Genomic DNA, 25,686 nt, shown 5'->3' with positions numbered 1-25,686 from the left:
TCCAAAATGATCTTGTCGAGGATGGGTTGATTCGCTGGGGTGGGAGGTAGCAGCCATTTCTCGACCAAATCTTTTATACGATAGTACAATTGGCGCGGGCTTTCTCCCGTCCTGAGTCGGGCCTCTCTTAGCTGTATCCGGTAAGCCTCTTCGTCTAGGCCTAGCCGGTCCAGGACTGCGGCCTTGATTTCTCCGTAAGGGGTGCTACCGTTGGGGTTTACCGCCTGATAGGCACCCTGCATCACCCCGGATAGCAGGGGGGCGACATATTGTCCCCAGCGGTCCGGAGGCCATTGCGCATTCCTGGCGATCCTCTCGAAACTAGTGAAAAAGAAGGCAGGGTCTTCCCCCTCCTTATATTTCTGGAGTAGAGCTGATGGCACCAATGGTTGATTCCTGGTGTTGGCCACCACATCCGTGAGACGGGCTATGGTCTCATGTTGTTTATCCTGGGCCGTGGTTTGTATAGTACCCTGCAGCTGGATGGCCTGCTGGAAAGCTTGTCTATCGGCAGCCGCCTGTTGGGTTTGCAGCTGTATTAATTGTTGTAGCTGCTGCTGTCCCTCTGACAGAGTTTTGATCAGTGCCTCCATGTCGTTGTCGCAATCCCACCTTCGTCGCCAGTGTGACAAACTAGACTTCAGGAAACAGGCGGATGCTGAAATAATCTTTATTTCTAACGGGTTAAGGGTCCTTAGCAAAACAAAGAATATAGTCCTCTGGTTTCCTTCACCAGTCTTTGACCCTTCCAGAATAGATTGAGGCAATCCCCAACTTTGTCCTATCTCGTGGTGTCCGGATAGGCCCACCACTCCGGTCTTCCTTCCTCTTCCTCTTCTCTTTTCTGCAAAATGAGAGAACCTCGTTAGTTTTATTTGGCGCGCTTTTATAGGCGTCTTCATTTTCAAGTCCCCACCAATCGGCATCAGCCTGGCCTAGCTGAAATCTTATTGGCTGCCGAGGGTTTGTCCCGCCTCCCACAAAGGCTGCCATGCCAGCGTGCACTATTCCCTGCTTCCGGGTTCCAGAGAATCGTCCGAGGCGATCATGTGATCGCGCCGGATATGGGCGGGTTCTGGGTCCCTTCCAGCCGCGACCTGCTCTGGGGCCGCCGCGGGACACATCACACTGGCGGACCGGTCGCCCACCTCCCACGGCGCCATCGAGAGTCCTCGCCGTCGTCCCACCCCCCTCGGGGTTGGGTTTCCCCCCAGGTGAGTGCAGCCGTGGTTCGCCGCATCTCTGAGCGGCGGCTCGCGTTCCCTCACTCTCGGCGCCTATGACAGCCGAGAGTGAAGGAACCGACCCGTCGCCTCGGTTCTCAGGGCCCCCGATCACCGGTGCGCCCAACACCCCCCGTGGGCGCCGTGGCGCATCGCCACACACACATACAGCAAAGTATAACCTTTCTCAAATACCACATGTATAACTGTCTTGTGCCACGTAGGTCAGCGCCTGTGCGACCACTGGCGCACCCGCAGCCATTAATGTGCCATGACGTTTTTGTTCCGTATTGGGCTGCAGGGTAGTGTTTTGCAACACGGCTTCCGCCTCGAGGTACTTGTTTCCCATCCACCCGGCGGTCGGCGCGTTGCAACCCTTCTACTACGGTAGTGCGCTTTGGGTTTCTTCACTAGTGTTTTTTACCTTCATGCACATGGCACCCCTTTCTCTCTCTCTCTCTCTCTCCCCTCTCTCTGCTTTCTCTCTGGTCGTGTCTCTTCACGGCTCTTCCCCCTCCTTTGGCCGCTTACCTCTGTGACTTTCCTTTTCCTCTCTCCGCGTCTTGCACGGCTCGCTTGCTCTCTTGTCTCTCTTCCCTTTGCCTACCTGGTTCACGCTCGCTGCTCTTTCCGCTCTCCCTGTTCTCTCTGCTTCCCTGTCTTCCCTCGCCCTTCTGGCTCTCCGGAGTCCTGCGTTTTTCTCCCACGAGCAGTTTTTTCACCTTCCTGCTGCATGCACTGCGGCGCTGGTCCCTGACCCCACAGGCAGCAGCTGGTGTGTTATGCCAGAGCCTGTTCTCTTCTGGGTATCCCGAGGCTTCCGTGCGGCTCATACCCACCTTTTACCTCAGCCAGCACCCGCAGAACGGAACCCATATCCCACCAGACCAGCCTTGCAGACAACCTGCTGAATACCTTCAACCCATCTGGTATCTGAGGAGATTGGCTTTGAAAGAGAAGATAGACCTTGGCCTCTACCCACTCCGTCAGGGTTTTCTTGTGCCTTCTGGCTTTCTCCCCTTACCGGGCTGTCCCTGGAGGGGGCCAGCTGACTGCAACATTCCTAGGCAGTCACGGTAGCTTCCTCTCGTGGCAGGCCATATTTACACAAAAAAAGGAAACCTGTGGAAGAAAAAGAAGAAACAGTTAGAAGAAGAAGACATCGGCTCAGGTGAGTAGGAGGGGAATCTGGGGGATTCAGAGGAGAAAAGTAACCCAGTTGACAGATTGCAATGCCAACAAGTACCTATGGCCACGGCAGAGCAGGTTCAGGAACTGGTGGCGACGGTCCAGGGTCTAACCCTGGAAGTTCAGAACTTAAAGGCTTAGAACACTGTACTTCGACAGCTGGTATCTGGTCGGGATCCCAATTCAGCTGACTTACCTCCAATAGCTCTCCCTTCGGGCAAATTTGATGGATCTCCCAAGAGATTAAAAGAGTGTATTAAAGCCTTCATGGTCCACTTTGCCTTTCGTTCACACACATACGGCACAGAACATTCCCGCGTGGGATTCATGGTTTCAAATATGACTAGGAATGCCCTGGCATGGGCTACTCCACTGGTGACCGGCAACAATCCAGTTCTTTGTTACTACAGCGGCTTTCTCAACCTGCCCAGGCAAGCATTCGAACAACCGGAAACCATATACGTGGCATGTGTGGAGCTCCTTGACATATATCAGGGATCCAACAATCTGCTTACTAACATTACCTCCTTCAAACGCCTAGCCACAGAAGCAGGGTGGCCAAAACAAGCCCAGTGTGCCATCTTCCGCTGAGGATTGAAGGAAGAACTGAAGGACGAGTTAGCCAGGACCTCTAGACCTGCAACCTTTTCCGATCTTCTCTCCACCGTTCTGCAGATCGTATACCAGCTAGGAGAACGAAGATCCAAAAGAAGAAAGAACAAAGCCCCCTTACCACAATGCACAGTGGCATACCCTCCTCCTCTCTCAGCAGTACGACAGGCTAAGGACGAACCTATGCAGATTTGGACCGCCAGGGCCCCATTGACCCCAGAAGAAAGAAAACATTGACGGGAGTCCGTTCTTTGCATGTATTGTGGCTCGGATGGCCACCTTCTATGGACCTGCCCGGAAGTCCCATACAGGCGGCCGGGAAATGCGCGACCTCGGACCTAATAAGGACGGGTATCCAAGGTACGACCTGCAGGCCCTACATTTCTCTTACAGTAGAACCCGATCCAGGTAATGAAGACAACAGGCTCATGGCCATTTCTCTGCAGATATCGGTCAATCATCAGACCATCAATACTCTGGCACTCATCGACTGTGGCGCATCCAGTAATTTCATTGATACTCTCTGGGCAGACAAGGTCGGGCTCCGTTGTCTGAGGCGAGAAGACCAGAAGGTGGAAGGGGTGGATGAGACCCCTCACACATCCAGACCCATCACCCATTCCACAGAAACCCTTTCTGGGAAAGTATTGCAGCACAAATAAAGATTGACTTTCGACATCATACGGGCAGCCCATTTCCCAGTGATTCTTGGAATATCGTGGCTCAGGAGGCACAACCCACAATAGACTGGCCAAGAACAAGCTTGCATTTAGCTCATCATACTGGCAGCAGAATTGTCTCTTGGACGAAGCTAAAGAGACTGTGAACATCATGCCAGCCGAACCGACAGCATCTATAGGGGTTTGTTGTCTTGACTCTGAGCTTGGGGAGTTCCAGGAAGTGTTCATAAATAAAGCAGGCTTGGACATACCTCCACACCACCCGGAGGCCTGTGCCATAGAACTGGTCCCGGACGCATTGGTGCCATTTAGATGTATGTTTGCATTATTTCTCACAGAGAAGAAAGCCCTAAGGACTTATCTGGACGCTCACCTGGAAAACGGTCTCATTGAACCATCCAATTCCCTGGCAGTGGCGCCATTGTTTTTTATTCCCAAACGTGACTCTAAGGAACTAAGGCCTTGTATAGACTACAGAGGACTCAACAAGGTTACTATCAGGGATAGATATCCAATGCCCCTTGTTTCAGACATAATTGAGGCTACCCAGGGAGCTACCGTATTTTCTAAACTGGACCTGCAGAGCACTTACCATCTGGTAAGCATACAAAGAGGGGTTGTGTGGAAGACGGCTTTCAGAATGCCTTACGGGCTGTACGAATACAGGGTTATGCCGTTTTGGCTCATCAACGCCCCCGCTGCTTTTCAGCAGTTTATGGACCACATATTCTCAGATGTTCTCTTTTTGAGCCCCATTGTTTACTTGGATGACATCCTGGTGTTTTCCCGTAACCCTTAAGGACACACAGAGCACCTCTGAGCAGTACTCCACCGTCTTCAAAACCACAAGTTACTCATCAAGCCAGAAAAATGCGTCTTTAGAGTCTCCACGGTCCCCTATCTGGGATTCATACTGTATGAACAAGGCATAGAGATGGAACCTAAAAAGGTCTTTGCAATCCTAGAGTTGACAATCCCGAAGTCGGTAAAAGAAATCCAGAGATTTTTGGGATTGGCAAACTTCTACAGCAAATTCATTGCAGACTTCTCCAAGGTAGTGTTGCCATCACAGCGTTGCTGAAAAAGGAGGCTTTACCCTTCAAGTGGATCGAACTAGCCGACAAGGACTTTGGGCACCTAAATGACCTGTTTTGTTCAGCTCCCATCCTGCGCCAACCAGACCAGACCAGACCAGGCCTTTCATAGTGGAACCAGATGCCTCTGCTGGTGTGTTGGGCGCAGTGTTGTTACAGGAGAAGGAAGGGGTGGAACCCGCTTACCTGTCTAAGACCCTCACTCCGAGTCAGTGGAATTACTCGGTTATCGAGAAAGAATTATTGGCGATCAAGATCGCGTGTGAAGAGTGGAGACATCTACTACAAGGGGGTTGCTTTCCATTTACCATCCTCACGGATCATAAGAACCTGAAGGTACTCAGAGGAATGGAGTGTGTCAACTCTAGACAGGCCAGGTGGGCCTACTTCTTCAACCAATATGCCTTATACATCATGTACATACCGGGCAGCCAGAACATCCTGGCAGATGCTCTATCTCGCCGGTACTTGGTGTAATCGCACTCTGATCACCAACCAGAGGTCTTATTCCATAGGAACCGGATCATCGGTCAGCTCTCCACCTTGTTGCAGGATGTCAAGATGGCAACTGTGTTGGCTCGAAGTACCACACTACCCCGCATCGCCCGTTACCGGCTGGAACAGAAGGACGGGCTGCTATTTGCCGGCCAGAAGTTGTTTGTGCCTTCCTTTACTTTACAGCAGAAAGTTATGAACTGGTGTCATGATAACGTCACAGCAGGCCATTGCAGCATCAAGGGCACCCTGGATCTAGTATCCCACAGTTTCTTTTGGCCTACCATGTCCTCTGTTGTGAGCAAGTATTGCCGATCCTGCGCAGTCTGTTCCAAAAGCAAGGTGTGTAACCAAAAGCCCATTGGTCTCCTGGAACAGATTCCAGTTTCCACCAAACCCTGGTCTCAAATCTCGACAGATTTCATTGTTGCCCTCCCAGTGTCTCAGGGCTGTTCTTGCATAATGGTAACCATTGACTCATTCTTTAAGTTTTGCTCATTTTTCCCCTTTGTCTGGGGTATCATCTGCTTTGGAAATGGCAGAGGTGTTCATCAGGGATATCTTCCGTCTTCATGGACTCACTGATAAGATCATGTCAGACCGAGGATGCCAGTACATGTCCACGTTTTGGAGGGCTCTGTGTGGGAGACTGGGTATCGAAAGAGCTCTTTCGTCTGGGTTTCACCCGCAAACGATTGGTCAGACTGAGCATCTCAATGCAACATTAGAACAGTACCTCAGGTGTTATGTCCATCAGCACCAAGATAACTGGGTTTCCCTCTTACCCACAGCGAGTACGCCTTTAACAACACCGTCCATTCGGCAATTGGCATCACCCCTTTCTTCTGTACTTATGGTCTACATCCCCGCAGCATCTTTCAAGCCAAACTTCATCCTACCAATACACCATCCATTGAAACCAACCTGGCTGAGATTTCCACCGCCCACAACACTGCCAAAAGAAGCCTACTGGAAGCACGCAGTCGGTACAAGTCACAGGCAGACCGTCATCTCAGGCCGTGTCCCGAGTGAAATGTGGGTTCCATGGTTTGGTTGTCCACTAGGTACCTGCCCCGTTGGGTTCATCCCTCTAAACTATCCCCCTTTTTCTAGTCCCTATGAAATTATTGCCAAGATCAACCCTGTGGCTTATCGCCTCAGACTCCCTAAGAGTCTTGGACGCATCCACCTGGTGTTCCACGCATCCCTCTTGTACCTGGTAGAGCAGGGCTCTCGCCCCTTACCTGGCTGTCACATTCCTTGCTCCGCCACTCCTGCTGCAGAGGAGTAGGAGGTCTCTCACATTCGAGACTCTCATTACCAAAGGGGTTGCCTGGAATACCTGGTAAGTTGGAAGGGCTTCCCGTCTTCTGAGGACTCTTGGGAGCCCTGGTCCAATGTGCATGCGCAAGACTGGTCTGCCTGTTTCACCCTGCTCACCCGGGGAAGCCCGGGGGGGTGGCTTGGGGTGGGGGCATATTGTCATGCGCCGTGCAGGTCGGCGCCTGTGGGACTGCTGGTGCGCCCGCGGCCATTAATGTGCTGTTTTGTTTTTGTTCCGCATTGGGCTGCGGTCTAGTGTTTTGAAACATGGCTGCCACCGGGAGGTAGTTGTTTCCCATCCTTCTGATGGTCGGCGCGTTGCAACCTATCTACTACGGTAGTGCGCTAGTGTTTTTTCCCTTTGTGCACATGGCATCCATCTCTCTCTCTCTCTCTCTCTCTCTCACTCTCTCTCTCTCTCTCTCTTTCTCTCTCCTCCTCCCCCCGGTCGCGTCTCGCCGCGGCTCTTCCCCCCCCTTTGGACGCTTACCTCAGTGACTTTCCTTTGCCTCTCTCTGTGTCTTGCGCCGCTTGCTTGCTCTCGTGCCTATCTTCCCTTTGCCTCCCTGGTTCTCACTCACTGCTCTTTCCGCTCTGCCTCTTCTCTCTGCTTCCCTGTCTTCCCTCGCCCTTCTGGCTCTCTGGAGTTCTGCGTCTTTCTCCCATGAGCTGTTTTTTCACCTTCCTGCTACATGCACTGTGGCGCTGGTCCCTGGCCCCACAGGCAGCCGCTGCTGCATTCTGCTAGAGCCTGATCTCTTCTGGGTATCCCGAGGCTTCCGTGCGGCTCATTCCAACCTTATACCTCAGCCAGCACCCGCAGAACGGAACCCATATCCCACCAGACCAGCCTTGCAGACAACCTACTGAATACCTTCAACCCATCTGGTATCTGAGGAGATTGGCTCTGAAAGAGAAGATAGACCTTGGCCTCTACCCACTCCGTCAGGTTTTTTTGTGCCTTCTGGCTTTCTCCCCTTACCGGGCCATCCCGGGAGGGGGCCAGCTGACTGCTACGTTCCTAAGCAGTCACAGTGGCTTCCTCTCGTGGCAGGCCATGTTTACACAAAACAAAAGGAAGCCTGTGGAAGAAAAAGAAGAAACAGTCAGAAGAAGAAGTCATCAGCTCAGGTGAGGAGGATGGGAATCTTGGGGATTCAGAGGAGGAAAGTAACCCAGTTGACAATAACTTTGAATACAAAAAAGTGAAAAAAGAAAGATATTCTTATCCAGTTCAATTAAGGCAGTCTCTAAAATACGTAACTGTTAAGAAAGCAGCTATCACAAAAATAGTGTAGTGGGAAAGTTATTGACTAGAGAGAATGCTCAAGCTCTGCCCCTCGGCTTCCTCAGAAGAAATGAAATTATATGATATGAAAGGCACATTTGAGACTGCACTTTGAATTCTCCTGGAAATACTACTGTCACAAAGAATAGTTATTTTGTGCTACACAAGTAGAGACCAGATAAGGCATTAGCTTGCACAATTAGCTTTTTATAATAGAATAGATTAGGTGACAGGAAGGCGTGTACACAAGATAGGGACTCACTATACATGTCGGGCAGAATATTGAAGGTATATAAGGTTGCTGCGTACAGATAGGGAGGGAAATAACGTGACAGGCATGCACTAGGAAATCGGTAGATAGCAAGCAAATGTGTCCTGCAGAGAATAAAACAAGACAGCAGTTGCCATTTTTCAAAATTGCACAAGCACAGCAGAGAAAAAAGTCTGTAGCTTTAAGAAGGCCTCGGTGCTAAGCATGCTTTTGAAACCAAAACATTTCATTCAGGAAAAATGCTGTAGTGGCTGGGCATAGCTGCCTCAAAGGAATGTCAAAAGCCGAGGACACCGGAGAGAAGGTTTAGATAATGGAACAAGATACCAGTGTCTGGCAAGCGATTATTCAACCATTAGGATAAATCAGTTACGGCAACACACCAGACTACTTAAAGTCCATGGGATGAATGTAGCATCTCAGTAAATGTCCTAAGTAGTTGACAGATGAATGTCTCAGCAACCAGCTAGGATTGACAGAGAAGCAAGAGTGGCTAAAAAAACAAAATCGCTGTGACGAAATCTTAACATAGTGGAAGCAGCATGAATCATAAAAATAGTTATTCATAATTTTTCAAGAAGAGAATGGTGCGGTCACTGTTGCAAGACAGGGAGAGCCAGAAAATTGGAATTTGGGCAAGGAAAAACTCCTTGAAACTCAGAGACATCATGGCAGAGATAACATGCGCTAATTTATTTAATTAAGAACAAAGCTTGGTATGCTTTTCCTCTCCTCCCATCTACATACACATGTCATCGTGCTGCCAGTACACGGAGAGTGTGGCTGCATGTTAACCGATAAGCATATGTCCTTTTCACCGTAGAAGTAATTTAGAGCCTACCAATAATATTCAAGCATGATGAGGTCGTACATTTTATGGGTTATTTCATGGGTGGGAGCTTAGATAGAGAGTTACCCAATCAGTAGGGTGGGACATATAGATACTATCTGTAGCTTAGCAATTAGGACCAATGAGCAGTAGAGGTAGGTTGACATAGCTCAGTGATTATGACATCAGAGTGACTCATCTACATTATAGAAACTGTGTTTGCTGTTCAAAACAGAGAGGAATTTGAGAGAGAGAGCTTTTCTGTTGATCTTCTGTTCTCCCCAGGTTTCGCGAACTTCCAATAAAGCTGGGTTACCTTGCATTTTGCATACCACAATCCACTCTGCATCGTCTCTTTATTGGAAAATTCCAGGTAGAAGGTTTTACTGTTTTTGGGCCTCTGTTTTCAATAGCCAAGCATAAACCATCAGCACAGTAGTCTTTCTACAATCAGAATGACAGTTGAAATCAAAATGGTGCCTACAAACATTTAAAAAAAACTATGACAATGAAAGAGGACTATGGGGGTCATTACGACCCCGGCGCTAAGTGCTTAACGGTGCCGTAAAAGGCTGCGGCGTCGTTAACCACTTAGCGCCTAATTACGAGGTCCCTTTGCGGGACCCGACCTTAACGGCTGGTGTAGACCAGCCGTTAAAGTAGGGACCTGCAAAGGGACCTTGGTGCTAATTATGGTACCGCAATTTGCAGTACCGTAATTAGCGCCTTCCCCATTCCCATTATGCCCTATGGGGCAAAAATGGGAATGGGGAAGGGCCACGGGGAAATGGAGAAATACCGCCCCGCCAACCTTGGAATGGGGCGGTATTTCCCCATTTCACCATGGGGAACACTTTACGATACCGGCACCAACCATGGTGCTAATAGCGCCATGGTTTAGCGCCGGTATCGTAATGAGGGCCTATATATTCTAATTTAATAAAATGGCCAACACATTTTCACTTTAACCTGTAACATAAAAGAACACAATAAAAACAATCAAACAAACCAATTACAGACACAGAAACACTGACCTAATTTGTGATCCACAACAACAAATACTTGAATTAGAAATATGCATGCATTTTCAAAGAAACAGAGTCAGACTGCAGAAGTGACGACTGGAGGTATAACTGTGTGGTTCTCAGTGATGCATGGGTGTTCTGGTTGATGAGGTATTGTAGAAGCCTATATATTGACATTGACCTGAATATACCAGATTTTAGAATTAAATGGTTTGGAATGAAAGGAATGCAATGGTGCCAGGTTTTTCCAAAACTATTTTTTATGAAACGAGCAGCCAGAGGTCCTACTCATTCACTGCGGAGGTAACGATTTTGAGTATGTACGAGGCATGTCTCTGTCTTTGATTATGAACAGGATTCGGAAAAACTAATGGAAATCTTCCCTCGCACCACCTTAATTCATTCCAACTTAGCGCATCAGCAAAAGTGGATGTGGAACATCAAATTTAATTCCAAAACAACTGAGAATTCACAAACACATGTTAATAAAGTAGTTTCTGCTTTTATCACAGATCACAACCGTGTGGATATCCAATAGCAACATCCAGTTTTACATGTCTAGCATGTATAGGCATAATGTAGTACTTTTAACTGATGTTGAAAATGCACTCTTCCGTGGGAACAAAAAGTCAGCAATCCAACTTTGTTAAAAGACTATAATCGATGTACCCAAATTCAGCCCTTTCAAGAACTACCTATTACACACCAATATACATCTGAATCTACAACACAAACATTTCTTTTTTTAGAATTACTGCATTACCGCAAGGGTTTACCGCAACTATATTTATTAAAAAAACAACACTCACGTGACATTTTCATTATGAGTAAATACCCTCTATAAGTGGTATTTAAAGGAGCCGTTGTGTTTCTTGTCAGAATTATAAATAAAAAATGGTATTCTATTCAGAGAAACCCTATACTTCTCCAATTCCTCCACTGCATTCTTTCAAAGAATTCATAACAACCTTTTTCTGATGGGGGTGAGGGATAGTAAATTGATCTGGGAAATATTGGGAGCATATAAAGTATCTAACACAAATTTGTCCTAAATCCATTTGCTGCTTCTGAATGGGTTGCATTCAATGTCAAAGCATATAGAGGTAGTGGGGGCCAGGTTGAGACACTTTCAGCGAATCCTACTATTCCTTTAAAGTCGACATACTGCTCATGAATTTTACAATAACCTCTTGCCCTGTTGGCAACATCCATTAAATTGTAACTGCCTTGGTGTGGCTCTCTCTTGGCTTGGTCAATGCTTGTACGTGTTCATGTTTAACTATGTTGCCCCTTTGATTGATAGCGCTTCCATAGATTCACACTTGTAAATGTACAGTCTTTTGGCTTTCTCATAATGGGGTTTCGCTGGTTTTCCTTACTTCAGTTTTCAAGATTAATTAGGGAATCTCACTTGCGAATGCTGCTATTGCTTGCGTCCAAGTTGGATCTTTCCTCTCTTCTATCTCTCTCTCTACCTTTGGTGTTCCCCAGGGGTCTAACCTTTCTCCCTGGCTTTTCAACCACTACCTGGCAATTCTTGCCCAATGCATTGCTACATCCTGCTCAAACGTTCAGTGTTATATGGATGACACCCCGCTCTCCTTCAGGCTCCCCTGATCAACCTCTGCTCCTTCTCTCAGACCAGACTGTCTGGCTGCAATTCAGGAACGGTGTGCCACCAATGATCTCTGCCTTAATGCCAGTAAGACTGAGGTCCTCCTCTTCGGGACTCCAGCTCCCTCCTTTCCGCTCTCTCTCTGGCCACCCACCCCGGGCCCTCTTCCTGCTCCTTCCTGTGAGGCTAAGAGTCTTGGTTTCATCTTCAACTCACCCTCTCCTTCTCTCCGAACATCTCTAAGAAGTCACACTGTCAGCTGCACCAACCTCTGAGGTATTCTTCCCTTTCTCACTTTCCCCCAGAAGCTCACTGTCTCCAGTGCCCTAGTCCCGTCTAGGCTAGACTATTGCAACAGCCTCTTTCTAAATCTGCCTGTCTCTACTCTTTGACCGTTTCAACTTATCCAGAACAGGACTGCGAGACTTGTCCTTGACCTCAAGCCCAGGGATCATAGCTCTCCAGCTCTTGAATCTCTCTGCTGGCTACCTGTGGCTGCAAGGATCAAGTTCAAGACCCTTGGCATTGCCCACAAGGCTTTCTGGGGCCTGGGACTGCACTACCTCCAACATTCTCTTCCTCAACATCTTCCTTCTCGAGCTCTCCGCTCATCCACCTCCAACTCTCTGAGGGTCAGACACTTCTCCAAGTTCTCCAAGCAGAGAGTTGGGGGTAGATCTCTTTCCTCGGCTCGGGCCTCCCTCTGGAACAGCCTCCCTGCCTCTCTCAAATTTGAGCACAACCACCTCCGGTTCCGGAAGCAACTCAAGACCTTCATTTTCGCTTCTGTTTTCTCTCTTCCTCTCCCATGCTTATGTCCCTGACTGCTCCGCAGACTGGTCACCTGACCACCCACTGAATCTCGGGCCCAGGCTCCTGAAGGTCCAGTTGCCCTTGCACTGCCTCCGGGCTCCCGCATCACTTAAGGGTCTGTATCTGCACTCATGAGCCACCCTCCAGCAGCACTTATTGAGTTACCTGCACTTCTCCCTCCCACCCTCTCTGGCACTTCTCCCCCTCTCTCCTCCCCACACTTGTGCGATCCGAATGACACAAGGTCTAGTAAGATCGTTTTGCCTCCTTCTGTCCCCCCCTCTTTATCTTGTCGCGCCTAGAAACACTTGTGTACAGGAGCTTTATAAATGACTTATATCATATCAATCCAGCAGACAACCTGTCTTAGCACCCCCAAGGGAACTCCATAACACGAGCATCATTAGCTGAAGCGTACATGAACAGTACAAGGAGCTGTTGCACTCCCCATCACACTAGCACGCATTATCCACAGCACAAAGAAAAACCTGCTGCTGGGAGAAAGGATCACAATAATGAGAGATGTCAGGTGGAGGTCAGCCACAGAGGCCACAGAGTACCTGACAAATGTGGACAGAGAAGAAATGAGGGTATTCCACAACATACAAGGTGAAGTATCACAGACAACAGGAGAACTCGTGCTGTGGGCATCACACACATTCATTCCAGAGGAAGGACACAAACAGAACATTAACACTGCACAGGAAGGACACTGTGGCATTGCAGTGACCATGAGACCATGAGGCTCTCGACACTGTGTCATAAGGTTGCAAGGACAATAGGAACGTGTCACCTGTGCCAATGTTCCAATAAGCAGGCACATGCAGAACCCATGAGCATGTCATTTTTGCCACCAACTGCAAACAAGTGCTAGATGACTCCATGTTCGAATCAGTGAAACTTGGGAAGCATTTACTGGTAAGAAAGAATGAGTACTCAGTGATTTTTCCATTGTGAAGTAGACCTCATCCACAGCAGGGCCATCATTGCACTGCTAGAGGCTTCACAGCATGGGGAAACGCACAGGTGTTCAAAAACGAGCAATGGTCCTCCCCTCGGCGGAGGGGCTATCACAAAGTACGTGGCAATAGCAGTATCTAGTTCCTCGTTCGTCCTCAACAATCTAGTCAGGCCTGAAAGTCGTCTTGTTCTTCCTCGTTTCCTCATTTCCTTTAATCACAATCTCGCCTCTCCTGGTGACATTCGTGTAGCTTCACTGCCCTCTAGTGGTCGCAGGAGTCTACATGCAACAAGTAATCAATCTGATTACAACTAAAGCAAGGGGGTTTAGGGCCGAATAAAGAGGTGAATTAAAGACAGCTATGGGAATTAAGTGTTCATTTGGAGGTTGCCCCCTTTTTACTGTTTCTCATTTTTATCTAATAGCACAACAGAAAACAACACCTCTCTGCGCGAAAGCCAGTGAGATCGTCGAGCCCTTCACGAGCACCGTCCAAGAGACAGTGCTGTGGGCAGCCAGTTCTGTGTGTCTCTCCACGGCCGGAGCTCGCTGTGGAAGCAAAGAGAAGTAGTCAGACTTGGGGGAAATAACGGAGACGGGAAACAGGGTGAGGAGCAGAGCAAGAGCGCCAGAATGGCCCTGTGTTGTGTCATTGTTTTGGCAGTGTTCTCACTTAAGCAGTACAAAGGGCACTGTGTTCCTTAATAGCCATTAGACAGATAGACTGTCACTGTGTCAAGGTCATGACAGACAGACACACTGCTGCCTGAAATAGCAGAGAAGTAAGACAGGAAAGTACAAGAGATGCTTAGGCGGAAAGGCTCCTCAGAAGGGGGCAGAGGGACTGCAGCTGTTGGAGCCCCTTCTCAACAACCACAGTTTGTGCCCAATGAAACAACATAAACCATGCAAGGGGACAGTGAAGTGATAATCGCTGCACTGGCATTCACACAACCCCCTTCCCACCCAAGAAGAGGGCAGCGAAACAAGTATACTTGTGTTGCCTTGTTGATGTGGGTAGTATAGCTCAGTGGCAACGCGCTCGCCCTGGAAGCAAGAAGACACAGAGAAACACATGTTCGCATCCCGGGTCTGCGCTTAGAAACCTCGTCGGTATAAAGCGCCTAATAAATAACCAATTATGAAGAAGCTGCCATTGGAGCTAAGTGGGGGGCAGTGATCAGCACTGTTCTTTAACTCCCCAAGAATAACTAGTGGAAGCAAAGAGTGCTTAGGTGAAGCAAACCAGTAATGTGCTGAACTTGGAGAGCACAGACGGTATCTAGTCAAATAGTTTCTTCTAATGTCACACCATCGAATTATATTCCAGGAAAAGCAATACCATCGAATTACCTTTTCATTGACTATAATTCAATGCTGTTATCAAAATAAATGTTGACATTTATTGGGTTTAAAAAAATAATGGGTTAGGGTTGGAGTTTGGTCTTGGATTTGGGTTGGGGCTAGGGTTAGATTAAGGGTTAGAGTTGGGGGCTGGGGTGGGCTGGGGGGGGGAACCCCCAATATAAAAAAAAGAAAACATTAAAATGTTCCAAGGAGCGGCCAGTGCCAACATTTCAGCACTGGACAGCTCCATGTAACGTTTTACCGTTACAAAAAAAATGCATTGAAATGCTATCTTTTACATGTAAAAGTGCATTTCCATTGAAACCAGTCCATTTATATTTTCGATGGACTGGTTTCGATGGAAAGGCACTTTTACATGCAAAAGACAGCCTGTCAAAGCTTTGGTAAACAATGCTTTTTTTTTCTCGATGGTGTGTCATTTCGATGCTTTTTTCGATGAAATGACTAGGAACCAGCACAGACTAAAGCCCAAGGGCATCTAGGCGCTAGGAGAGACACATTAGTGGGCTCAGGAACTGTCTACATTTCTTAAAAGAGCTGTGTTTTTAAAGCTGTACGGAACTGGCGGTTCCAGTAAAGCCAACCATCATACTTCAAACAGTCCTTTTTTAAGCCACCCTCCAACATCTGGTAGCCACTCCTTGGGCGACTGTCATACATGTTCTAATTGAAGGTGTTTCTCTGATGCACTGTCATCATGAAGAGCTGCTTGTTCTTCCATAACTCCTATGTCCGTGTCCAGCCTACTCTGTTTATCTACGTAAAAACAACATGGATCACGCATAAGTGTGCATACCCCAGCCTGGAATGCCAGCAGATCATCTGAACCCAGTCTGTTCCCAGGGGTGATGGTGAACGGTACAAAGCCCTTGTGTCGACAGACTTTTATTTCAATAGTTTTTTTCACTAAAATTTTAATTGGCAAAATTAATCGAAAAATATAGGTGGGTGAAAGTGCATATAAGGGGACCCTCGATGAGTTTTTTCATTGAAAAAATATTCATTACAAAACCCATCGGAAAAAGTCTGTCTATAAAATGACAAAATGACAGAACCATGGTGAACAACCTGTGCACCTCTGTCTTAATGGTGGCAAAGTTACCTACTGCGGCATTTGCATAAATCTCTAGTGGTGCAGGTACGGCCATCAGGTATCACTCCAGTCGCATGACCCACATCCATGGAAGAGTACGCCTAACTACCTGGTGAAGGACAGGACTGGTGGCGGAGGATGTGGAGGTTTGCTGGGGAGGCTTATCTGACAGTGCATGCGCCCGCCCGCTTAGCCGGAAGCATTTGGTATGCTGTTGTTGCACAGAGCCAATACAGGTTGGGGAAGAGGAGAGTAATGGAACAAGGATTCCCGTTGTGCCAGGAGTGTTGCGAGGTCTGAGATCTAGCAACACCCTGTCAGGACTCGGGGCTAGCTAGCCTTTGGGTTTTAGCCCTTGAGCTTCTATCCGGAGCTACAACCAAAAGACCAGAGGCTATAGCCCTCTCAGCCTCCTCTTCCCCCACCTAGGAACGCCTCGGCATTGTGGGTAGCCCTGCAGGCATTCAGAGAACAGCATTTCAGTGAGAAAAAGCAAAATCAGAGGCTTTTGGAATGAGGCGGCAAGACCAAGTCATAAATGGAAATGTATAAATATGTTAGAACTTTGGTACCATTTTGTCTCCTACAAATGGTAGCAGAGGTCGGCCATATCTGTGGGGTGCACAGCAACAAAATATCCAGGTGTCCTTGCTTTTTCTGTGTCCAGTATGGCCTTGATGGAATTGTTACTCAAGCAGGCGAGTCGGGTGCCTTTATGTGGTCTTGTCCTCTGCGTGCTGCTCCCAGACTGTAGGCAGGTCACTGGATGTTCAGTACTGGGGTGCAGGTTGCACTGGGCTGGTGGTGTTGTGTATTTCTGTAGGAACGCGGGATGGGACCTCATAGGAGGTGCTTGGAGGGAGTCAGCAGTGCAGAGACGTCTTCCTAGAACATTCCTTGATGAGCACCAGGCCCCCTTTCAATAAGAAAGGGCGCAGCTTCTTCCCTAATGGATGTTTGTTTGTTTCTTTATTTGTAGCACGCGCCAGACACAAAGGTACCAGGGCGTGGAGATGAGATTGCTTTAGGCTTACAAGTTACAAAGTTTCATAGGCATCAAAATACAAATAAATTAGAATACAGTAAATGTTACAGGTACATTATAAAAATGGAGTCAGTACAGCATTCAGGTAATACAGGTGAGGAGTCGTCGCAGCAGGAGGCAAGGGTATAGTAATTAGCTAGGTCAAGTAACTTGTGCAGTTATGTCATAGGTCATTTTCTTTGAGCCATTAGATCATGTTTAATCTAAAGAGTGGGTATGATTGGTCAGTCCTTAGAGTAGGTGGGAGGGAGTTCCACAGTTGGGACGCTTTGACGGGGAAGCTATTTCCCCCGCTGTCGTCATTTTGAAAGGGGGGGCTGATAGGCAATTTGTATAGGCTGCTCTAGTAGGTTTGGATGTGACTCTTCTTTTGAATCTCTCTGTTAGGTAGCTCGGTGCCGCATTATTAAGGCATTTGAATGTTAGAGAAGCAGTTTTCAGTTTAATTTTGTCAGCTGTAGAGAGCCAGTTGGATTGTCTTCTGATCGTTGTTATATGTTCGCTTTTGGAGATTCCTAGTGCCGCTCTAAGGGGCATTGTTTTGCAGTATTTAAATTTTCTGCGTGATATATTTATTGGATCCCAAGTAGAGGGCGTTACAATAATCCAGTTTGGACAGCACAAGTGCTCTTGCCAGCGTGGTGCAACTATTTGAAGAGAGGTAAGGTCGCTAGCTGCCCTGATCAGCTGTGGATGATGCCATAGCATTCACGTGTTTTGCCCGGGTGAGGTTAGAGTCGAGGTAAAAGCCTAGTGTTTTTACCCCCTTTGCAACTGTAATTATGTGCCCATCTATGACAAAAGATGTGTAGTCCTGGCTAAGTTTCTTGATGTTCTTTGTAGTTCCCAGTGTGATGAGCTCCGTTTTATCATCATTCTGGCATAGACCATGGCGAGCTATCCATGCCTGGATGATGAGGTATATCTTATTCACCAATGCCAAATCCTGCTTGTAATCCCCCGAAAATGGGATGAGAATCTGGGTGTCATCTGTGTAGTTAGTGTAGGTTACACCTAGAGAGTCCAGATCGTCAAAGAGGGGCTTAGTAAAAATGTTATACATGGTAGGGGAGATGGATGATCCTTGGGGTACACCACAAGTAATAGGGGCAGGGTCAGCAGCTGCTGATGTAGAGAAGACCCTGAAGGAATGATTTGATCCATGCTATGGCATTGGGTGAGTAGTGTGCTGCCGACTCTAGGTGGTTGCAGAGCACTTTCTGATCCACCAGGTCAAACGCTGCAGAGAGATCCAGTAGGAGAAGCAAGGCAGTTTTTCCTTGGTCTCTCAGCTCGTCAACCTGGGTCTTAAGATCAATGAGTGCTGTTTCAGTACCGTGTTGTGGTCTGAAACCTGATTTCCCCGAGCCTCCGAGTTGCTGCAACTCCAGGAATTTCTGTATCTGTAAGTAGGCAACTCTATCTAACATCTTTAGTAAAAATGGCACTGTGGTGATGGGCCTGTAGTTTGTGGGCATGGCCGGGTCCAGTGATTGCTTCTTAAGGAGCAGGAGGACCCTGGACTCTTTAAGATTACTCGGTGTGGTACCTGAGGAGAAAGAGGAGTTCGTGAGATTAGAGATGAATGGTGATAAATCTCTTGCAGCATCTTTTATTATTTGAGCTGGGCAATTGTCGCCTCGGCAATTTGATGGTTTAAGCGATAATATTATTTTTTCAACCTCCAATAAGGAGACTTTGGTGAAGTTAAATCTTTGTTCGGGTTTGGCAGTGGTACTTCGTTTGTCGGTTTGGGTATTTGTAGGAGGTAAGTTTAGTTTTTTCTTATCGATTTCAGTTTGAAAGGTGGCAATTTTGTCGCTAAGGGCCTTCTGGATGTTAGAGCGCCATGTCTTATTTTTGATACAGTTATCAGGTACCAGGATGAGGTTCTCCAATACTTCTAGTATTGTAAAGAGCTCCTTAGTTCCTGATTTTGCTTGCATTATTCTAATGTCATAGTTTCTTTTTTTGCTTGTTTTATTTCAGATTTGTATTTAGTTGAGACAGTGGTAAAGGTGGTTTATTCGCCTCTGAAGGTACTAGTCGCCAAGAGGATTCGCACTTGCGTTATTCTTTCCTTAGTGATTTTAGGTAAGGGGTAAACCAGGCATTTAGGTGTGCTCTAGGTTTGCTGTTTCTCATTTCTAATGGGGCAATAGTGTCTAAGGCATTGGTCATGACTGTGTTAAACTCGTTGACTAAAGATGAGGGAACTAGTGTGTCAGGCAGTGAGTTTAAGGTAGGTAAAATTAGCGGCAATAATCTGTCTGTGGTTATATTGTTTTATTCCTTGTTAACATTGGGGGTGCTGGAGAATTATTTTGTGGTTCGAAGGTTTTAACATCTGTAGAGAAGGCTATAAGAGCGTGATCAGTCCATACTTGAGGACTGATAGACGTAACAGTTGTGTTAGATTTGTGGACAGCCACCCAATCTAGTGTACTGCCTTTCTCGTGGGTAGGCTGTGTCACTCTTTGGGTAATGCCGAGCTCTGAGAGGGCATTAGCAATGTTTAAGGCTTGTACATCTTTATGAACATTAAAGCCTAGGTTTAGGTCTCCTAAGAGAGGTGTGTGGGGATTGTCCTGTACTTGGGACACAACAGCTTTATCAGTGAGGGCAGATAACATGGCCTGCTACTATTGGTGTACCTGTGCCATAACATGCCCAACTAGTGAGATGGAGGACCTCGTGGACATCACAACCAGGGAAGAGTGTCAGGACAACACCTGCCAGTTTCATCACAAATATTTGACAATTTCAGCTTTGGTTGCACGTCTCGCGTTCCTCTGGCAAGCGGCTCGAATGGACCTGCAGGTTGTGTAGTGCCCTGTCTGTATAACCCTGTTAGCAGATTGGGTCTAGGCTAGAGTATTCCCCAGCTGGGTAATCATTCTTGTAACTGTGTCCTTGCCACTGTGATGGTATCATCCTTGGTACAGAGATATAATACCACCACCCGCTGAAGATTGCCGCAATCACCAGTATGCACTTGTAGCCGCCACCCAGAGGTATATGGAAAAAGTCCAGCTGAGACCGGTGGAAAGGGCCGGTGAAGTGTTCAGGCTGTGGTCGCGATCTGATCGGTCTTCCCAGTGTTCACCTTTTAACAGGTGTGGCACGGCTGTACTATCACCTGACCTATGCTTGGCACACACCAGGTGGATTGTATCACTATTTTTACCACCTTGGCCTCTACATGAGCCGTACCATGTGTTAGCCTTGCCAGGTAGGCCAGAGTGATGACTAGTGACACAGGCTTACCATTGGGCCCTGTAGATGTCCGCCATACCTGTTGGGCACCCATCTTGAGGGGACCAGGAATTTTTCTCTGATGTGCAGACTGTATGAATTTGTTTGACTATGGCCTTGGGGGAGAGAAGGTTGGAGGGGAACAAAGCAGGGAGGATCGTAACCCGTGTTTCTTTGAGTGCAACCTGCTTGTCCCGGATTATACTGACTGTGTAGATATTGATAAACTGGCAGGCAGGCGGGGTACAGACTCTGGCCAGGGCAATGACACCGGTGCCGGTAATACCTTTGCGCCCTATTTCGAGGTCCCTTTGCGGGTCCCTTCCTTAACGCCTGGTTTTACCAGGCATCAAGGACGGGACCCGCAAAGGGATACCGGGGTCAATAACGGTACCGTAATTTACGGTACCGTTATTGCCGCCTTCCCATTGAGGCCTATGGGGGTTCGAATGGGAATGGGGAATGGCTTTTAAAATGGGGACTTACTGGTCCCGCAATGGTCGGAATAGACCGGTAAGTCCCCATACCACCAAGTCGGTGGTGGTACCGGTATTGGTGCTAGTCATGGCGCCATGACTAGCACCAACCTCGGAATGAGGGCCACTACCTCTTGGGGTCTCATCTTTCACAACCATTGTGGGGTCTGTTTTCTCTCACTCAGCCTTGGGTTCTGTTTTCTCTCACCAGACCTTGGGATCTGGCTTCTCTCACCACACCTTGGGGTCTGATTTCTCTCAACCTGCCTTGCAGTCTTGCTTCACTCACCCCTCTGTGAGAAACCAAAGGGTGTCTCACCTACTAGTTCCCGGGGATCTCTCTCTCAGGTGGCCAGGGCATGACCATCGTCATTGGATCCAGACCCTGGGGGTGGACCAGTGGGCGAGGATCACCTGGGGGGGGGTCTTCGGGAGTGGAGGTGAGGCGACCGATGGTGATATGTGGTATTCCCCTTTTCCCGTACACATGACCCATCCTATTTTATTGGATTCTTCAATGTCCCAACATCCCCATCCCGTTTCTACACAGACACTGGGCTGAGGAAGAGGGTGACTGAGAGTAAAGAGGCTAACTCTTACGTATCTCATTGGACATGTCCCGCTAATCGGGTCAGGCAAAGTCAGGCACTTGGCTTTTAGTGCATACATCTGATACAAATTTGCTCTCCTCACACGGATAAAAGGCGAAACATAGAGACACACTCTTAGCACGGTGGTACAAGAGCAAGAGCAGAACATCCGGGGCAAACCTACTGGAGCAGAGCGATGGACCGAGGGACGAGAGCAAAGGGGAGAGCACCCCAAGAGTTCCCTGCAGGAGGTTGTTGCCTCCAAAAGGCCATGAAAGAAACGTGAAGGCCAAATCCCAAAAAGAAGGCTGCATTGTGTTTCACGGACCCCAGCAACCCTCCTGTGTGAACGGTAGAATTGGGGAGGCAAAGCCAAGCCTGTGGTATTAAGCTTGAATTAAAAAACTGTAAGACAAGAAAGAAATGCACACAGCCGGTGAGTTGGCGAGCAACATGAAAGAATGGTGTGTGTTAAGGAAAGATTGAAGTTGCAACAGTACATCGCACAATTGAAGGCTGCATGTGTGTGGATGAGACTTGAAGGAAGGCAGATCTGTGATGAACTATGAATTACCGATAGCTGTGAACCCAGCAATACTGAGTAGCGGATTGGTTGGGCGAAAGGAAGTAGCCCACTCGAAAGTCTCAGTGAAATGTTTTTGTTATGAAGCGATAAAGTGAAGGAACTATAAAAAGCAAAGTGATCAAAAGTAACCCCGGGAAAAGGGGGAGTGAAAGGTGAACATTGAAACTTTGTGATTATGACATGGAACTACCCAGACCAAGAGACACTGGGGCAAATAACACAAGAGTGTTAGTTGAAGGGAAAGTCAAAGAGGCCCTGCAGAGGTCTATCATAAAAGCCTTGCACATTCAAAGGTTTTTGACATCAAGAAAAGGTCTGAGCCTGACTCAGGGAGACTGGCATGACATTTTTGTTGAACTGTGTTTTGAAAGTTGGAAAGAGAGACTTTAACATGGCAGGCCAGGCGGGCTACGATCCACGTTTTTGAACTGCCTTTGTTTTGAGAACTTGAGCCAGGGTGTCTCATCCTTTCTACAGGGACTGCCTTACTCTGTGCTGTCTAACGTGGGGAGGAGAGCTGACTCAGCCACATTTATTCTTTATATTCTAACACTGATTTTTCTTTGCATACATATTCTCCTTTACACCCTTTGTGTACAAGGGTTAGGGCAGGCATTAGGTTTTGTTAGTATAGGCCATTTTGATTTGACAAACTCAACTAGGACTATTTTATTTATTATTTGATGGTAGAGACTACTGCCATCCTAGCTATAGGGCAGCATAGGAGTTTTTCCAAACCCTGAAAAATGAGTTAAGGTTTTACAAATTATACCTTTTGTGTCTGTGTCTTACTGATGATACCATTCCACCCTTACACCACCTAGGGGTTTTGCTTCTCTCATCCTAGAAGCGAGAGGTAACCACCCGAGATGCAAGATCACCCAAAGAACTTTGGTTTATTTGATTATTTTGTGTTGACAAGGGTAAGCCCGGTCAAGGGTTGTCCACAGTAGGGAATTGTTTAAAAGGACATTTGACGCATACAGGCAACATTTGAAAGTCTATAGTGAACCTGATGGAGGGAGGCCCAAATTGCAGGAGGGATCCGAGCCTGTTGGAGGGAGATCCAAGGGGTGAAGAGCAATCCCCCATGGTACAAGGCTACTGAAGGACATTTTTATTTGTCTGTCTGTTTCTTTGAATCAGCCAGCGTTCTAAAGCAAGAGACTTTTACAAGAAAGAGACTTATCCTCTGAAGGTTTTGATAGCGTTGAACTGGAACTGTGAACCTCGTGCTGATGAGGCCAAGGAGTGTGCTGTGCTCGAGAGTCCCGCCTTGTTCTTTGCTTCAAACGTGGGGAAGGGAGACTCAGCCATACCATCCTGACTTATCATTTGGTGAACACTTCTTTCTTTTCTGCTGAACATTATCCCACACTCTTTTTGTAATTTAGAAGTAAGGCTTGGCAATAGTTTTTTTTTAGTATAGGACCTTTTTATTTGACAAGATGCCACTAGGCCTGCCTTATTATTATTATTATTGGATGGTCGTAGCTTGCTCCCATCTTAGATTTAGGTTTAGAATAGGTGTTTGTCTCACCCATTATACAGTTGAATAAACACCCTTGAACTGTGATCACTTGTGTCTGTCTTTACTGTTGCCATCATGGTTTTCTTACATTCATAACCTTTAAACAAGTTAAAACGAGCTTACGGGTCTTGACATAGAATTGAAATGTTCCATATTATCATTTAGGAAAGTCATAATTCTATTAAAGACATGGAGGATGATTATTATCCCCCCCGCACAATCATATTAGGTAGAATGAAGGTGCACGTAACTAAGACCAAAATTGTAGTTGGTCAGGCAAGTGCAGGCAACGAGGGTTACGGTCGCTAGGGCGGATAGTTTGCGATTGCCCGCTCGCAGACTAACGTATTGACCATCTGTTTGCCCCCTTAGAGACAGAAGCAAAGCCAGGGTTTCCTGAGGATACGGGTAAGGCATCAGTAGGCAAATCTGGTAAGGACACGTTGGCCATCGCCGATGAAGAAGTTTTGTTGCTACGATGGAATTTGGACTTTGACGGAAAACAAAGAAAGAAGAAGGGCTGAGGTGATCCTTAGCAGAGCCGGCCTGAGCCATAGGCTGTCTGTGCCATTGCCCCGGGCCCAGCGCTCTTGGGGGCCCCCGCAGCTACCTCATACCGCGAGTATAAGAAGTAACGAGGGCTGGGCTGCTTCCAGCCACAGGGCTTTTCTTTGTGACTGTTTTATCGAGGCCATGCTGTCAGCTCCCAACCCCCTCTGACGTGCTTCTAGAGACAAATACCTCCCGCCCACCTCTCAAGCAGCAGCTCATCAGACCCGTGAGGCCTCACAATGAGGGCCTATCATGCTCTTTGTTTGAAATAATGGTCTATTTAAGAATCTTTGTTTTGGACAAGGGGTTGAAAAGGGTTATGTTTTATCATGAAAGCACATAAAAAACTAGTTGTTGCCCAAATCTGTCTCCTTTGAAAACAATTAAAATATGTTGACAAAAAAGAGTTGCGCACTATATCGATAGTATTCATATGTCTGCATTTGGTGTGTTAAATACTTTTTTTTGGGAGTACGTGACATTTCACTCACACCATTTAAAGCATGCCTTTCTAAAAAGATGTGAAAGGTTACCATTTTGTTATGATTAAGTCTATCATTTTGTGGAATTGCATTGTGGTATTTGTAGTCTTCAAGAGGTGGGAAAATAACGCAACATTTGTTCTGTTTTTTTTAACATATAGCTATGAGGATTTCTATATTGCTGGAGTACTTTAATTAGGATGTGTGTACTTTTCAAGTGCGATTTATAAAACAGTGTATTGTTGAAAACCAAACATTGTGGTGAGGAGGGGAAAGGATCAGAAGTCAAATTTGTTGTGATGATTTACCAGGTCCATGAATGTGGAAAGAGAGGGTGGTGGACTGAAGATGTTCTACCTGGCCTTGTACTGATTTTCAGGGTGCAAGTTGAGATTACATGTGGGTTGACAGCATCCGCCCACTTTTTTCCTAGTGCCGACTCCATCCCCCTTGGATTTTTTTAAGGCCAGCATGCAAATAAGCTTGTTTGCTCAAGTTTTCGCCCACCACGATTTGAACGCACTAACCCACAAAACCACATGAAGGTGTCTTCAAAGCACACGTCTTGTATTGGTATTTTGCTTTCCATAGAATATTTCAATATAGATTTTTGGGTTAAAAGGTGCACACCTTTTATATTTTGCCAGCAGTGTTCTTGGAAAATCTCCCTTAGCTGTTTTTTTTTCCTTCGGGTATTGATGATTCATTTTGTGAAAGGCAATGCTCATTTCGATTTTTTATTCTCCTCTATTAGGAAAGGACAGTTGAATTAATTAGAGTATTTCACTTTACGGTACATTCAGTCCCTGGGCGTATGTTAATGATACCCCATTTTCTTTTGGTCTTGTGCCCTTTTGATGGCATTTGAAGACCTGCAGAATTGCTTACTCAGATTGCATTAGTACCGTTCGGATAAATAGGCTTTGTTACAATTGCGCTATCCTGCAGCAAAAGCACTTTGCCCTGTCTGTCCCAGAGCCAATCTCTGCCCTTACATCCTTGGAACGAGCAGTCACATTAGGTATGTTTGGATAACTTACCGGTGATCTTCATTACTCTTTGTCCTGCTCTTCCTCATCACAGCACTTTCTTTTGAGGTCCCCATCTCTACAAATGATTCAGCACACTAGGTCGGCTACTCCAAAATAAGCCACACTCCTGATATTGCTACAACCGTAATATTATTAGTTAAGATTCATATATTGAACGTCAGTTTATCTGATCCTCATGGATATTAATGACTCATTTTGTGACATCATTTTCTGCGATGCAAAGACAGGGGCCTCACACA

Source organism: Ambystoma mexicanum, chromosome 2p (assembly GCF_040938575.1).
Source record: "Ambystoma mexicanum isolate Mex_15411 chromosome 2p, UKY_AmexF1_1, whole genome shotgun sequence".
NCBI lineage: Eukaryota > Metazoa > Chordata > Amphibia > Caudata > Ambystomatidae > Ambystoma > Ambystoma mexicanum.
Note: the sequence above shows the minus strand (reverse complement) of the source record.